Source organism: Pungitius pungitius, chromosome 14 (assembly GCF_949316345.1).
Source record: "Pungitius pungitius chromosome 14, fPunPun2.1, whole genome shotgun sequence".
Classification (NCBI taxonomy): Eukaryota; Metazoa; Chordata; class Actinopteri; order Perciformes; family Gasterosteidae; genus Pungitius; species Pungitius pungitius.
Window position 1 is genome coordinate 3,124,626 of NC_084913.1, and position 16,830 is coordinate 3,141,455.

Here is a 16,830-nt window from a genome sequence, read left to right on the forward strand (position 1 = left end):
ATCGCATACAGCATCCTAATGATGGAAGCATCATGTTAGATCATAGAATAACAGGAGTACAGAATGGATAACTTTGTCATCCTGTAATTATTTTATCAACAAATAATACATACACATGCGATATTGATGATCAATTATCGTCAATGGAATGCATGCATGTATTAGGTCACTGACCAACTATGAGTAAAGTTTTGTGTTGTCAGAGAACAGAGAACACAGGCAGAATAGTGCAGTAGCTACAGCCCCTGAAGACTGATAAAAAAAATCAATAAGCTGATCGAGATGGAGGTGCTGGAGGAGGCTTACCTGAACCTGCTGGCCTTGCGGCGGGAGTTCCAGAGTCCCGTTAACTACACCTCACATCTCAGACATCCTCGCAGGAAATTGTTATGAAGGCTGAATGGTGACAAACCGACCGCACAAATGATGCTTAAACAACTTATTTCTCGTCTGAAAAAATCCTAAAATGACCTTCCGTCACTTGACATTCCGACTAGTGAGATGCTCTCATGTTGTATAGTGAAATGCTCTCACGCACACTAATGAGATGGCATGAGTTTCTAATTACATTACAGGTCATTTAGCTGATGCTTTTATTCAAAGCGACTTACAATAAGTGCATTTCCACATAGAGATACAAACTCTAAAGAACAAGTAACAAGAAAGTACAATTTTTGTCAAATAAGCAGTTTCAAAACATGTTATAGAAAAGTGCCATTATAAGTACAATTTAATTTGTTAGTGCTACAGTTTGCTAGTGTTTAAGTCAAGGTAGAGTTTGAAGATATCTGTCTTTAGTTTCCAGCGGAAGATGTAGAGGCTCTCTGCTGTCCTGATGTCATCGGAGAGCTCATTCCACCATCTGGGAGCCAGGACAGCGAAGAGTCGCGATCTCGCCGACTGCTTTTCTCTTAGAGAGGGAGCAACAAGCAACTTGGCAGATGCAGAGCGGAGTGTGCGGGTTGGGATGTAGGGTTTCAGATTTTTGCAGCAGAGATAGAGGCAGAAAAAGAGGAGAGAAGACAGGTCGGGCTTTTTGTATTTATGCCACGTCCTTTATGATGCTCGCAGAGTGGCTCTCACGGCACGCACCGGTTCAGACAACCAAGGAGCCGGAGGGGATCTGCCGGCCCGTCGTGTCTTAAGAGGACAGAGCGAGTCAAGAGAGGAGGACCGAGTTGTCAGAAGAGTCTCTGCGGCAACGTTCGGATGTAGGAGTGAGAAGGAGTCTGTTGATGATATCGATGAAGAAGTGGTCAGAGACAGTGAGGTTAGTGGTAGAGCGATTTCTAGTGAGAGGGGAGAGATTACCATAGTGAGCAGTAGTGTGTGTGAGAGGGTCTAAGTAGTTAAGTCCTATACGACCCCTCATACTATTTGTTTGAGTATAATACAAATAATGAATACAAATTTTGATTATTATCATATCATGTCAACACTCTGTAATTGTTTTAGGGTGGTGGAGGAAACAGGAAAGTGTTAATGTGAATTAAGCACTCGCCTGCCACCTAAAATGACGTGGCGGGCCACATCTGGCTACATGTCTAGTTTGACACATGTGTGCTAGAAGAAAGACAGTCTAAAGTCTAAAGTCTGCAAGATTCATCCACTTGAATGTCTGCAGATATTTCACATTTTCCTTAGCTCTTCCTCAGTTAACTTATGTGGCTTCACAATGTGAGCAGCATTCAACAGCTTCTGTCCTTAAAAGTATATACACAGATATAAAAGGCACATTCTAACATAATGATATTTTTAGATGATTCAATCCTGTGAACTTCCCCCCTGCAGGACTCATTGTTCACTAAATAAAACATATTTATTGAGAACAGATTCCATTACAGTTTTTCTCAATTGCTAAAACACTAAACCCTATTGTTTGAACCAAATGCTCAGTTGCCTGAACCCACTGATTGAATCAATGACTCTTTTGGCAAAACCATAAGCACTTTTCACCTGTTCAGACACAACTTGTCAACACATTTTCATTGTGATGCACCTGTGTTGCAGAATGGTGAGCACAAGTGACAAAAGTCAAACACAATGAAAGCACAGGTGTCACCAGTTGAACACAACAACTCAAAATTGATCACACTTGTGGCTAATGATGTGAGGGAACATACAGTATAAGCCAGTTCAGAGAGCACTGGTTTGTGAGGTCTTACAATGGATAGAAATCTGAGAGGAAGAGTCCGTGGTCGAGGTGGTCAGCAAAGACAAAGAACAGTAATATCTGATGAAATCAGAGCTACTGTGATTGACCATGTTCTTGTCCATGGTATGAGTATGAGGGAGGCTGGACAAAGGGTACAACCAAACCTTAGTAGATTCACTGTGTCCACCATAATCTGAAGATTTAGAGAAGAGAACAGGTAATAACTTTTTTTTAAAATTATAGCCTAGTATGTAAATGCTGACAGCAATTAATGTACGACATACTATATACTGTATCACAGTATACTGTAAGTAAATATATGTTCCAGTAGACCACTGTACCAATGTACTGTAGTATTGTAATGGAGGGTTGGTCTAACTGTTTGTAGGCCTAGTATTCCATGTATATTTTTTGTAACTCCATGTTCTCTTTTTGTAGAATTGAATGGCAGGACAGGTATGTTCTCCCCACACCAAGAGACCCTAATTGTTGATATGGTCCGTGAGAACAATGCCATTAAACTGCGTGATATTCAGCAGAAGATCATTGAGGACCATGTAAATTTTGAGGGTATAAACAGTGGCAGCCTCTCTACTATTGATCGTGTCCTCAAGCGCAACAGACTGCGCATGAAACAACTTTACAGAATGCCTTTTGACCGCAACTCAGACAGAGTAAAGGAGCAAAGATTCCAGTATGTAGAGGTTGGCATACATCCAGACACATTCAATGTTGATTACTGTAGTGATTTACTGTAGTGGCCTAAATAACTTACAGAACTATATCTATTTCTACAGAGGGTTTTTGAACTGGATGCAATGGAAAGACCCCAAGAATACATCTATATGGATGAAACTGGGTTTAATCTCACCAAAAGGTGAAGGAGAGGCCGTAACGTGATTGGCCATCGGGCCACTCACTAGCTCCTCATTTTCCTCAATAACATGCGAGATGCTCTGTTGGGGCAGCAGGATGAGCATCCCATCTATGTGGTTGTTTGGGATAATGTGAGTTTTCACAAAGCCCTCCATGTTAGAGAGTGGTTCAATATGAACCAATATTTTATCAATCCTTGCCTTCCACCGTACTCCCCTTTCCTAAACCTCATTGAGGAATTCTTCTCCTCATGGCGGTGGAAGGTATATGAACGCCAACCTTACACCAGGGTAAATCTCCTGCAAGCCATGGGACTTGCCTGTGGTGATCTAGGTGTGGAGGCATGCCAAGCCTGGATACGGCATGCCAGGGTTTTTTTCCCCCGTTGCCTGGCCAGACAAAATGTGGCCTGTGATGTGGATGAAGTCCTGTGGCCTGACCCAGTACGGAGACATGATGCTGTGGCTGAATAATTCACTTATTTCTATTTTTTGTACTTTATATTTACAGTATACATAGGCTTACTGTACACAAGTGGTAAGCACGTATGATTTCTATTTGTTTTTAAAAGTGATACAGTACATATAAATGCACGAGATTTCTGTTTTGTCTTTTCGTACAAGTGCTAAATGCACTTGCACTTTTTTTTGCAACTTGAATTTAGCCTACAGTGAACAATAAACATTTATTTCACCAGCTTCATGTCCTGAGTATTGTGTTTTCTATTTTTCTACGTAGTGTTTAGTGACTGTTCAGTAGTTTTTTTAATTTTGATTGACTCGGGGCACAATTTGACAACATAGTTCAGTTTTGAGCACAGATTGAACTGTTTTGAGGTGAAAGTTTGGTTTTGCAAGAAGTGTCTGAGGTTTTGTAAATGTAGCTGGACAATTGAGTTGTGTGTTCACTGTTTAAGAGAACGGGTGAGCTGCTTTCAGGAAATGTGTTTTAGCAATTGCAAAAAACTGTAAATGCTAAATTCCTTTAAACGTGACATTGAACACTTGAACACACGTGTTTTGCTTATAAAAAGCACCTACGCCCACAAAGGACAAATACTAACAAATACTGAACTGAAGTTATTCATCTTTTGCCTGCAAGCTAATGCTCACCGACGCCGGATAGGGTTTATTTTTAGGTGTGTTGGTGGCACCAGAGGACAGAAAGTGGATCTCTAAAGTCCGCAGGATTCATCCATTTGAATGTCTGCAGATATTTCACAGTGTCCTCAGCTGGCAGTGTGTCCAAAATGGAGTCAGACTGTATGTAGGTTTGTGTGTGTATGTGTTAAGTGTGTGTGGGTGTGTGTGGGTTTGTGTGTGTGTGTGTGTGTGTGTGTGTGTGTGTGTGTGGACTTTCTACTCATGAAAGAAGGCGGACCCTCCGGCTGCTGTACAAGAGACTCTGCACCCCCCTCTCCGGTCGGTCATTACTAACAGAGCAAGGACAGTGAGATAAAGGTTAGTGACCTAAATACTGCTCCAGATTTATCTGTACGGCGGCACACGTCTATGGTGCGTTTCTGAGAAGGTTTTACAGTAAAACTTTTTACCTTACAACTTCTTACAGCCTTACAAAAAGTTTATTTTCATTAACTTACTTCCATTTTGAACTATCGCTCACGTGATGTTTGCATGTTGTTTCACTTTGTGTTATTAAATTTCAGGGTAATGGAAATATTTTAGCTTTTACAAATAAGCTGTGATATGGATAAAGATGACATGGTTTGGATTCTTGTTAAGTAAATCTTGTGTAGTTATATTTTGACAAGAAAAAGCAATCATTCCTATGTATCATGCTCAAAAATACTAAAATGTAGTGGAATGTGCAGCTGAATTTTAATCTTGGTTTTTCTGATGACTAAATTGACTTTAAATAACCATCAGAGTTATTTTCTTTCAATGGTTTTGTCTCCTCAAAGCATTCCTCAGAACATTCCTCAGAGCGTGAAGACCATCTTCTCTCCGGGACAACGATGCCGAACGAGACGGACGCCGTCAAGTTGAACTTTCGCCTGCCGAGGTTCCTCTGGAAGACCCACAAAGCCCCTGACAGTATTTGAAATTACATGTACTTACATGCATGTACTGGATTAATGTTACTCCTAACATGTACTTTTTACTCAAACATTCATTTGGAAACACAAGTTAAAGCCTCCAACGATCACTTATACTCTTAATAAGACCAATAGTGTAGAAGATTAATGGGATATTACATTATTACTGCATGGCTACTAACAAGCTTCAATAAGACTCTACTGACAGAATATCCCCTTTTAAAGTTTTTGATGAAGCATTTAGACAATATTATATACATTATTAGATAAGTATGTAAAGTAGATGTTGAAAGGGGAATTTCATTTTGTCTAATATATTTTTTAGTTTTTTGTCCAAACCCATACAATTTTAATTTACTATTGTAGAAGATTCAAATGGTTCCAGGTCAAATTTATTTTTACTTAAATATGCAATGATACCACATATTCATTACGATATTAAATGACCTCGCAGGTGCTGGTGTTGCAGCTGATCAAGATTGCGCCTCAGATGGCTGCCACTGTATTTCGGTGCTCTTTGTTGTGTTTGTTGTTAATTGTTTTTCCTGTTGCAATTCCCAAAGTTCTTTCACCAGAGACGAGCTCTTGAACATCCGTGGAACAACTCCAGCGAAGTTATTTCCCACTTTTCTTTCCTCTGTGGAATAACTGGACATTCTTTACTCACGCGGTGAGACGCAGGAGGAGAGGAAAACGGGCCGGCTCATTGCGACTCTGCAAGTGTGGTTCTTACACACCGCTGCCGGGCATCTTTCTCTCCAACGCGTCACTGAGCAAGAAACTGGACGAACTCGGCTGCTGGTGAGAAGAGACAGAGACTTTTCCACATCTTCTGGTCTGTGCTTCACGGAAACCTTGTTCTGTGGATCGATACCGGACTCCGGGCTACAGCTGGCGGGTCTCCAGCTGCTCAGAACGGACTGTGACACGGAGCTCTCCGGCAAGACGGAGGGTGGAGGAATCTGCTTCTACTCCAACAGCAGTTGTAACAGTGATCCTGCAAAACTGTTCTCCTGCTCTGGAATCCTTCGTCATCAACTGAAAATCCGTGAGTTTGCTTCATTCATCCTGGTCGGTGTTTAAATGCCGCCTCCGGGCAACGTGCACGAGGCACAGCGGACACTCGGCGACCAGATACAGCGTGTGGAGCGGACCAACCTCTTTGGTTATTGTCCTCAGGGACTTTAACAATGGAAACCTCAGCCACGAACTTCCTAAGTTCAAACAGTTTATTAAATGTACGACCAGAGAGGAGAACGCTGGATCACTGCTACACTACAGCAAGCAGGGCTTATCATGCCGTCCCTCGTGCTACGCTGGGACACTCCGACCACGTCATGGTCCACCTGATTCCTGCATACAGGTAGCAACTAAAGCTCTGCAAACCTGTGGTGTTGGAATCCAAGAAGTGGACCAGCGAGGTGCTAGAGGATCTTTGCGTGTTTGGACTGCAGAGACTGAAATGTTTTCTCGACTGCTTCTAACAATCTGGATGACTTCACAGAGGCTGTAACTTCTTACATCGGCTTCTGTGAGGACATCTGTGTACCATCAATCACCAGGGTGAGTTATAACAACGACAAACCCTGGTTCACAGCGGAACTCAGAAAACTACGTCTGCAGAAGGATCAGGCATTTGGGAGTGGGGACCCTCTCTGTTCTGGAGAGCGATGTCAATCGGCTCTTTAAAAGACAGAACCCCCGTAAAGTAGCCGATCCGCACTCAGTCTCGCCCCCAACCCTGAAGCATTGTAATGACCAGCTGTCTCCGGCCATCTTCAACACCTCCTTGGAGACATGCCACGTTCCAGCCTGCTTCAAAGCCTCCACCATTATCCCTGTTCCCAAGAAGCCCAGGATCACAGAACTGAATGACTACAGAACCGTCGCCCTGACCTCTATAGTCATGAAGTCTTTTGAACGGCTAGTCCTGTCCCACTTGAAGACCCTCACCGTCCCCCTCCTGGACCCCCTGCAGTTTGCCTACAGAGCCAACAGGTCTGTAGACGATGCTGTCAACATGGCCCTCCACTTCGTCCTCCAGCATCTGGACTCCCCGGGAACCTACGACAGGATCCTGTTTGTGGACTTCAGCTCTGCCTTCAACACCATCATCCCGTCTTTGCTGCAGGACAAACTCAGAGTCTACAACTCAGCTGCACATTCCCGACTCCACCTGCAAGTGTATCACTGACTTCCTGTCCGACAGGAAGCTGCATATGAAGCTGGGGAAACATGTCTCTGCCTCTCGGCCCATCAGCACCGGCTCCCCCCAAGGCTGCGTTCTTTCCCCTCTGCTCTTCTCCCTGTACACAAAAAACTGCCCTTGCCCCCTCACCCTATGTGACTCCCCCGTCAACACTGTAGAGTCCTGTCGTTTCCTGGGCTCCATCATCACCCAGGACCTCAAGTGGAAGCTGAACAACATCACCAAGAAGGCCCAGCAGAGGATGTTCTTCCTGAGGCAGCTAAAGAAATTCAACCTGCCAGAGACGATGATGCACTTCTACACGGCCATCATGAGTCCATCCTCTGCTCCTCCATCACCGTGTGGTACGCTGCAGCCACATCCAAGAACAAGGGTAGGCTGCAGCATATCATCCGCTCTGCAGAGAGGGTGATCGGCTGCAATCTGCCGTTTCTCCAGGACTTGTTCGCATCCAGGTCTTTGAAGCGGGCCAGAAAGATTGTAGGTGACCCCTTTCACCCCGGACATAAACTGTTTGTGCCACTTCCATCCGGCAGGAGGCTGAGGTCCATCAGGACTAAGACCTCCCGCCACAATAACAGTTTCTTCCCGTCGGCAGTCGGGCTCATCAACAGAGCCCGGGGCCCCCCCTGACTGATTCTCACTCCATGTACATCCACTTTGTCACTTTCACTCGTCACTTTCTTGTGCACTTTATCCTTATTTTTATTTCTATTTTAATTTTTAATTGTTTCTTTCTTATTTCTAAACTTAACTAACTAACTTAATTATATTTTATACCTGCACTACGTGGTCTGTTGTCGTACTGTCTGCCGTCATGCACCAACCGCCAAGGCAAATTCGATGTATGTCTGACATATTATGGCATTAAACGATTCCTGATTCCTGATTGAAGGCCGTCCAGATGTTTCCACAAATGCCATTTGAACACGAGTGTCTCCCCCCCCCTCAGAGATCCAGACGTACGAGCAGATCCTCCAGGCGAAGCTCTACTGCGAGGCCGGCCAGCTGCTGATAGAGAGAGAGGAGCGTCTATTCGGGAAGATTCAGGACCCAGAGGCGGCGACGGGTCACCAGGAGGAGGTCACAGAGCTGGAGGCCTGCCGCAGAGAGCTGCTGGTCCTGGTGCTGGAGACCCTCAGGTTGTCCCTGAAACCAGTGGAGGTGGGGGGCGCCGCGGCCCTGGTGTCCGCCGTGAAGGCCGTGGAGCAGGAGGAGGCCCAGGACCGGCTGTGGGGTCAGAGGGGTCGGACGCCCCCGGCGTGGAGGCCCTGTGGCTGGAAGGAGCTCCACGACTCCACGCTGCGTGGCCTGGTGGAGGAACGCATGGACAGCCCCTCCGTGGTCCCCCCCACCAACCAGGTGGGACAGTCCTCCGTCCAGGCGGACGTCTGCGCAATGGGCCGGCAGCTGAAGGAGGACCTGCTGCAGGTGGCGAGTGTGGTAAGGAGCTGCTACCCGCCTGAGCACAACATCGGTCACCTGTACGTCAAGGCGTACCACCGCACCTTCAGCACCAGACTCAGGAAGATCGCAGACTCCGGTCTGGAGGACAAGGACTGCAAATTCCTCCTGCTCTGGGTCAACGAGAATTATCCCCAGTAAGAACTTCTATCTGCTTCTTTACTGTGCTGTTATAGTCATACTGGCCTTACATTTTAGAAGGGAATGTTGTACTTTTACTGCTATAAATGCTGGTGTTTATAGTCCTCATAGGTCAAGCTTTTATGCCACAATATCGGACCAAAACCTTCTGCATTTGCTGAAGAACTATTGCAATCTAATGAGCAGACTACCTGCAATTCGCTAACGCTCTTTAAGACATATTTAGCAATAGTTTGGTTGTTTTCACACGATGCAGCGAAATGGCATTTTCGTCTGTGGATCATAATTTAGTCTCTTTTTTCTGTGGATCATTAAACAATGTTGCTTATTACTTGGGCTGTCAGTTAAACGTATGGAAGTAAATGGAAGTAAATCTGTCATCGGAATTTGAAAGAAAAATGTGATTGAATTTCTACCACTGAATATTCATGCATTGAAATTATCTATCTGAATGTTTTTCAATGTTAAAATATTCAACTGCAAAAAATTCAACTGCGAAAAATTCAACCGAGAAAAATTCTATTGCAAAATATTCAACCGAGAAAAATTCTGCAACACCCGGGAACCCAAGGAAGAGCAATCAATGCTAGATTCAAGATCAGGAGCGTGCGTCCCGCAAATGGAGCGAGCACCCAATACACCTTTGGCTTGTTGGCCAGAATGGTGACGGATTGTAGCCATGTCCAATAACAACTTGGCTTTAACTCTTCGTTATTCCATCAGTGTGGTTTGTGTATGTAAGATTCAGCAATAGACAGCTGACATCTGTACCTTAACAGACTGTATTGGACATGAACTGAGCGGAAATTAAACGAGAGCGTACAGCTGGTCAGAATTTCTTCTGGCGGAGTTTTGAAACCAGGAACGCGCTTGAAGAGCACATATGAGCCGCTGCAGCGTGGTGGGGAAGATAAAAATCTGCTATTAATTGTGACTAGTAATTGTGTTCATGGCGTTAACAGAAACATACTGAAAATAGCTACAGCAAAGCTAAATGCTAAAACAGTTTGCCCTGAAGTTGCTCAACTGTGTAGAAAGGGGGGGGGGGGCACAAATCTTGCAGCTCTGCATTGAAAGCAAAAGACAAAAGCTAAGTCTTGTTTTCACAGTTTTGTGTTGAGTTTCACCCAGATGTTCTTTCATTGGATTCATATTGCTGCTTGACCTCCTGCAGTACAAACAGCCGGTTGGTCCTCCGATAAGATGGAGTCACAAGCTTAATGCCTAAACTGTGGCTGATGGAGATTGGGGTGCCTTCTCTCTGTCACAGAGTCCTTCAGAAGACGGAGCTGGCAGGTGAGATGGATGTGGCAGCGTTGGGAAAGCTGCTGCCCGAAGAGCTGTTGAAACCTCTGGAGGATCAATTCCTGAGCGGGCAACAGGTAACCGGACCTCCTGCTGCTGCTCCTCACAGACATTATTTATTCAATATACTGTATACATTGGTTGTTGCTTGTTGTGTGCTCAGGAGGAGCTGACCACTATCGGAGGCCGTGTCCTCGAGGCTGCGAAGGACATGTGGAATAAAGGAGAGGAGCCATCAAGGGAGGACGGGTGCTTCGTCAGTCCCGTTTCCTACGACATCATCCAGGTACGCCTCTCAGTAAAGACTACGATGATGGAGCTTCTCACCCAGCCACCTGTTGTCAAGTTTAAACAAGCTTCGTGTTAGCAAAACGGAGAACATCATATTCAACAAAATAGTATTTTCCAGGTTGTTTCACGTATTAACTCGTATCAAGATCATCTGGTGAAGGAGATGCTGAGTCAGGAAAACGTATTCACAGAGTGGAGCAAAGCGCTGAAGCTGCTCGGGGTTCCGTGTCTCGTGTAAAGTCTCACACTGTGGTTTTTAATGGTGTTGTCGATCTGCCTCCAGCTCATCAACGGTATGGTGACCTCAGCTGAGACGGTTGTGGGAGATCTGCAGAAGGCTCAGGCCATAACGCGCCAACTCAACGATTTAATGCAGCGGTGAGCTACTAAGGTATTTTTGTCTTGTGTTTAATAACAGCAACTCTGTGAAAGTTAAACTCAATTGTTTTTAACCTCCTGCAGGTTCAAGATTTTTCAAAATCGTGGGCCTTCACGACCGGCCGGTCGTGAAGGCCCACCTCGGCTGTATCCAGCAGTTCAGGTGTGTCTCTGACTGTCAGGTGTCTGGGTCCACAAACAAATACCCCTGTGGACTCATTTGACTTTTCTCTGTCTGCAGAGACTTCCTCAATATGAAGAGACACCTGTTCACAGAGGAAGTGTGGGACGACAGTTTGCATGTTCTGACCGAGATGAAACTATCTGCCCACGAGTATTTATTAAAACCTGTGCACAAGGTCCTCAAGGTGAGTTTCATGAATCATGAAAAGGGGGTTGAGCTGTATATATGGGACTCCTGGAAGAGGCGTTTTGAAAGTGTGGTCCTGCTCCCAAAAGTATGCTAATTAGCTTCAATTCAGCAAGGACCACACCATCCACTGAAAGCGTTTAACGTGCGTGAATGTGTTGTTGATAGATTTCGTCTTGTCGGTCGGATGGGTTTTGGGGAGCTACGTTGGAGTATCTCAAAAACCTCAAAAAGACTCAGGATCAGGAAACATGTATGGCCATAATCTGTCAGACATACAGTATAAGGAATTTGATTTGGCGATTGGTGCTTTACAGACATTTAGACAACGGACAACAAGACAACATAGTGCAAGGAATAAAAAAATATAAAATGCTATGAGTGAGTAATCTACAGCTATGGGTTAGTCCAAAAATAAAGAATTAAGAGTTAAAAAAGTTTAATAAAAATGAAGTAAAGTGCACCAGCAAACAAAGTGACATGTGAAAGTGTTGCATGTGTGCATGCTGTGGAGTCTGATGAAAGTGACCGGTGGGATGATAGAGTCAGTCAGTGGGGGACCTGGGCTCTGTTGATGAGCCCGACTGCCAAAGGGAAGAAACCTTTGTGTGGCGTGACGTCTTAGTCCTGAAGGACCTCAGCCTCCTGCCAGATGGAAGGGTTAACCGTGGCTTCTAAAGGTTCAGCAAGGTGGGGTTGTTGTATCTGGAACCGATGAGGGCTCTCTCTTTAATAGTCCTTTAAGCAGTGAGGCTAATTGGGGATTATTTGAGGCTGCACATCTCGGAATGGGCAAAGGTGACGAAGCATCTCATGGACATTAGGTCAGATAACGGCATGGTTGCTTGGTATTGGTTGTTCTTCCAAGCTGTCCAGTAAGACATGAGGGTAGATGCTCATAGGCTGTCGAGTATGGAGTTTTGCAAGCTGGTGATCAGCGGCAGAAGGGCAGGGTTTACAGTTTGAATGTAAGCGCATGAAAGAACTGGCGTCCACAATGGGTGTCTGCATGAGGGTCTAAGCTTCTGAACTTTATCTCCCATTGTAGAAGCCTCCCAAAACCAACAGAAGGAGCAGCATCCATATGCAAATGTCGATTGTGTGTCGTCATAGAAGAAGGTGATCCCGTTCCAAGTGATGATACCTTTCTTTCCTGAGTATTCTTTTCCTGGTGGAAACTTTTTTGGACCATCGATTGAGGAACTGCACGAGATGTACGCCATGAGCCTACGGCTTCAATTACGTTGCTGCCTCATCGCATTCTTGACAGCGTTGCATCCTTGACATTGTTAGGTTGTCTTTGCATGTGACGCTTTTACATTTAACGCTATGTAAATACTCAAAATGAAGCCACGATTGGTGCAACTGGGAGGCATCGCGGTGCCGGACGTTACGTCGAACAGTTGGAGTGACTGGGAGAGGGTGGCAGGGTGGGTCGGCATCCTGGTGCTGGTTGCCCCAAACTGTTGCCATGGATGGTGCGACTGGGAGGCGTAAAGCTCTGGCATCCCGGTGCCTGACCTCGTCATGTTTTAGAATGAGTCCACTAGAACCAGAAGAGTGGGTTAAGAGGTATTTATGGGAATACCGGAAGAGGCGTATTGGAGGCGTGGTCCTGCTCCAGAGATTATGCTAATTCACTTCAAGCACTTTTTTTCCTCTTGTTCCTTTTTATTTTGAAAGTTCTCTGCCTGTTCAAAAGAATCACCTGTCTAACGCGGCGTGTTTGTGCTCCACACAGCCAGAGTACCGCAAACTGGGAACCAGTGACTGGCTGAATAAGAACCTGTTCATAAGTCTGCTGCACGGCCTTGAGGAAGAGCTTCAGGGTCTTCAGGGCTCCATCGGATCCTGTCACCAGGTAGGAAGCATGAAGCATGAAGCACACTTCAGTTTAAAGAGCAGAAGCTGCAGCTTGCTTCCTCTTTGATATGGTTTCCTAAATGTTCAGACAGAATGTGTAGATCCACTTTATTACTCGATGGTCGCCTTATTTCCAGGAGCTGTTGAGAAAGCTGCACCAGGAGGTGACGGTAGAATACATGAGGAGGCTCCTGAAAGGAGCCAAGCTAAAGGACGAGGGGCAGCAGGTGAAGGCCTGCAACACCGTGAGGGACAACGCGGAGAGTCTGCACGAATTATTCGTTAAAATGGTGAGAAATCGAGCAGAACGTTTGTGCAAAATCATACAGAAAAAACAGGAAAACAGAAGATGAAAATGAAACGGAACTGTAACTGCTGTCTCCTCACAGGGGTCCGAGGACGTTTGGCTGAAAGACATCCTGACCAAGATAGCAGAAGTCCTGAGACTCCAAGACCTCCCCGATGCAAGTAGCCTCGCTGGGAGCAGATTACCCCGACCTCAGGTAAGTTCGACACTGACGCGTTTACACACAGGGCGGTTAGGGAATTCCCTGATGTGGAAACCCTGAAATGAGGAACCCAAGTTCTTACCAATAATTTTGGTATTTGGAAATACTCTCACTCCACTCTCTTTCGGAGGGTGAAAGACAAATGTAAAAAGGAATAGATTGTGTTTGTACTGTACTGAGACGGTTAGCTTAGCATGAGACCGCAAACAGCCTCACAAAAGAACCAGGGGACAGAATTCATTGCAGTGGTGGTGATACAATCCATTTCTTTCCACATCCCTTTTCAAGCAATCTGTTGTTACTGTAACAGCTGCTTTCTCAACTGAAACGGAAAAAATGAATATCAAGTCTTTGTTTTGTTTAATTTGATTCAACCACTTTTTATAAAACAACAAGCTTCCCTCTACAGTCACATCCAGGTGTCTCTCATTTAACAATGAATCACTGGATTAAGTCATCAATCCTAATCCTTTCCTCATCCCCGCAGTGAGAAACATGTGTCGGCTCTTCTTACGCTGAAGACCAACCTCTCCAAAACCGACCGCAAGACCATCACCGCCGTCCTGTCGGTCATCAGGGAGCAGCGCAGCAGCTCTGAAGGCCAAGAGGCCGTGCCGACCTTCTTCTCTGAGGTCCGGGTCAAATGAGCCGTGAGATGCTTGAGTGATTAAACGAGGTTGGCCGTGTTGTGTGAGAGTGTTTGAGTGACAAGACGAGCTGTGATAAAAAAGGCCCAATGGTGTCTGCACGCTGCCTGCATGGAAGAATAAGCTGCGTTACTCGAGGCAAACAAGGAGCTTTTTAATGCTGAGAACGACAATGAGTGTGTGCGTGTGTTTGTGTGTGTGTGTCATTTATTTCTTTACAGTGTTACTTTCATATTGTGTATATTTTGGCATGTGCAACAAAGGAAAAGGTCAAAAGGTTGTATTTTTTTTCCCGACATGCCAAATGCTCTTAGAGAAAGTGTTGTATTTAATTTAAGTTTAAAAATAAATTTGGTAAAACTTGTGTGTGATTTGAAGTTTTTTTTTTTCGAGCAGTATATTTATACATCTGTTGGACAATAATCATCAGCAACAGAATGTTCTTTTTGTAAGGAACAGATTTCTAGCGTTTGTTTTGCTGCAACATTCACATTAAATGTCCTTTTAAAAATGGAATACCTCGAAGTCAGACATCTGGATACGACTCCTGACGTCAGGCTCAGGTGCCTCACATCCTGAGGCTCCACACACCTTTGTGAGGCCTTCGTAGTTCAGAATATCTGCATCAGCCACAGCTGGAGGACTGGTGAGAACAGGTTTCGGCTGGAAGATGTGAAAGGTAGAATGAACTAAGGGACTTGGGGATAATGAGTCTGACCGTGGAGGGGTTATTGATCCTCAATTACATGTGGTCCGATGAAACGTAGTGCTAACTTTCTGGAATCGGGCTTCAAAAGAATGTCCTTAGTAATTAGGTGCCCGGGTTCGGTGCCAATTAGCAATCCTCTTGTTTCTCTCAGCTGTTCTCAACAGCGCTGCCTTGGTCTCCCTCCAAATCTTGCGACAGCCTTGAAGATGATGTTGCACAGATGGAACAGCCAACTTCTCTTCCTGGGCTGGGAACAGTGAAGTTTGATAGGCCAATGATCCTTCAAACGGCGAAACCCTAGTGGCGTCACGCCAAAAAGTCTGGGAGGGGAAATACCGTATGTGTATAAATCAGTTAAAAGGGGAAGGTGGAAGAGAACCTCCTCTGCCCTCTTGTGCAATAATAACACTGTCGAAATGTCAGAATATTTCCTCTGATTGGTTTGTGACCAATGTTGTTTTTAACTAAACTCCTCTGTGATGTGTATTATTAAGAATATGTCCATTGTCCTTCACCTCTCAAACACAGAGAGGTCCCGTTAATCTTATTTTAGTTTTATCTCTGCAGCAGCAACAAAAACAAAATGAACAGAAAACTTAAAAAGAGCTCAAATTTGAAGTTGACTCGAGCGTTCCATATCACTGCGCACTCAAAGTAACGGGTCAGATTTTGCGCGACCGTTGACAATTCAGTTATATCAACGGGAAAAAAAAACGGTAATCCCACAAATGATCGTTTTGAGGCAATGCGAGCTTTTACAACCGGACAATTAAGGTGGGCGTCATGAGCGATGTGAATGAATGAGATGGTGCGGGACCCAATGCTGTTTACATGCATGTACGGGGACTATTTTTCTCTCGAATACTGAAATGAGATACACTCTCCATTTATTCCTTTAGATGTAAATTCAAATGGTCAATGTAGTCCTCGAAACTATGTTCCAAATGTGCAAATTTTCATATATAAATATAGAATTGTAGGCAATGTGCATAACAAAAAAATAATAAAAAGGAAGCTTATTCATTTGGACCCCCCCAATGGTTACGCCCTTGTCGATCAGTACTTATCATTTGTTTGGATCAGTCACCATGCAAATCCTAGAGCCTTTGGGGAGATTCCCGGCCTGCCTGCCAACGACTCGCCACACAAAGAGAACCAAAGAGAGTAGGCCTTCTCTCTAGAGCGGCCACCCCACGTGACTTTGGGGAATTAGGCCTGCGAGTGAGAAGCGCTGCTGCTGTGTGGGTGCAGCTGCAGAGTTTACTTTCTGTTCTGACGCTCTGGTTTCAGACCTTAAGTGGAGTCAGTCTTTTAACCTCCAGCACCGCTGCGCTCCATGCAAAGGGGCTCATGAAATAACGACAAATCAGAGGGAACAAAACAGCTCATTTGTGAAAAAAGAAAGTATATATACTGTATATAGTTAATTCTAAGGAGGCTGCTCTTATCCAGGGTTTCTAGTTGTATTCTTTCCTTCTCTCCCACCTCGAATCCTCCTTCAACATCACTGGAAACGCTTTCTCCTGGCTCAAATCATAACTAACAAACCGACAACAGTTCATCAGCATTAACAACTGCAGGTCCTCCTCCACCGCTCCTCTGTCTCAAGGTGCTCCCCAGGGTTCGGTGCTTGGTCCTCTTCTGTTCATCCTCTACCTCCTCCCTCTTGGGCACATCATACGTCGACATGGTCTCCTCTTTCACTGTTACGCCGATGATGTCCAGCTCTATATCGCAACAAAGACCATTAACACTGCTACTCTCTTCACATGACCGACTGCCTCACTAACATTATTATTATGGTTATATTGGTTGCAAACCAATTTCCAAACTCAACTCTGATAAATCCGACATGAT

General features: G+C 44.9%; 1 pseudogene; it reads left to right on the forward strand.

Moving 5' to 3' along the window:
- Positions 1-899: 899 nt before the first annotated feature.
- LOC119227794 (tumor necrosis factor alpha-induced protein 2-like) lies at positions 900-14,622 on the forward strand (annotated as a pseudogene).
- The last annotated feature ends 2,208 nt before the right edge of the window (positions 14,623-16,830 follow it).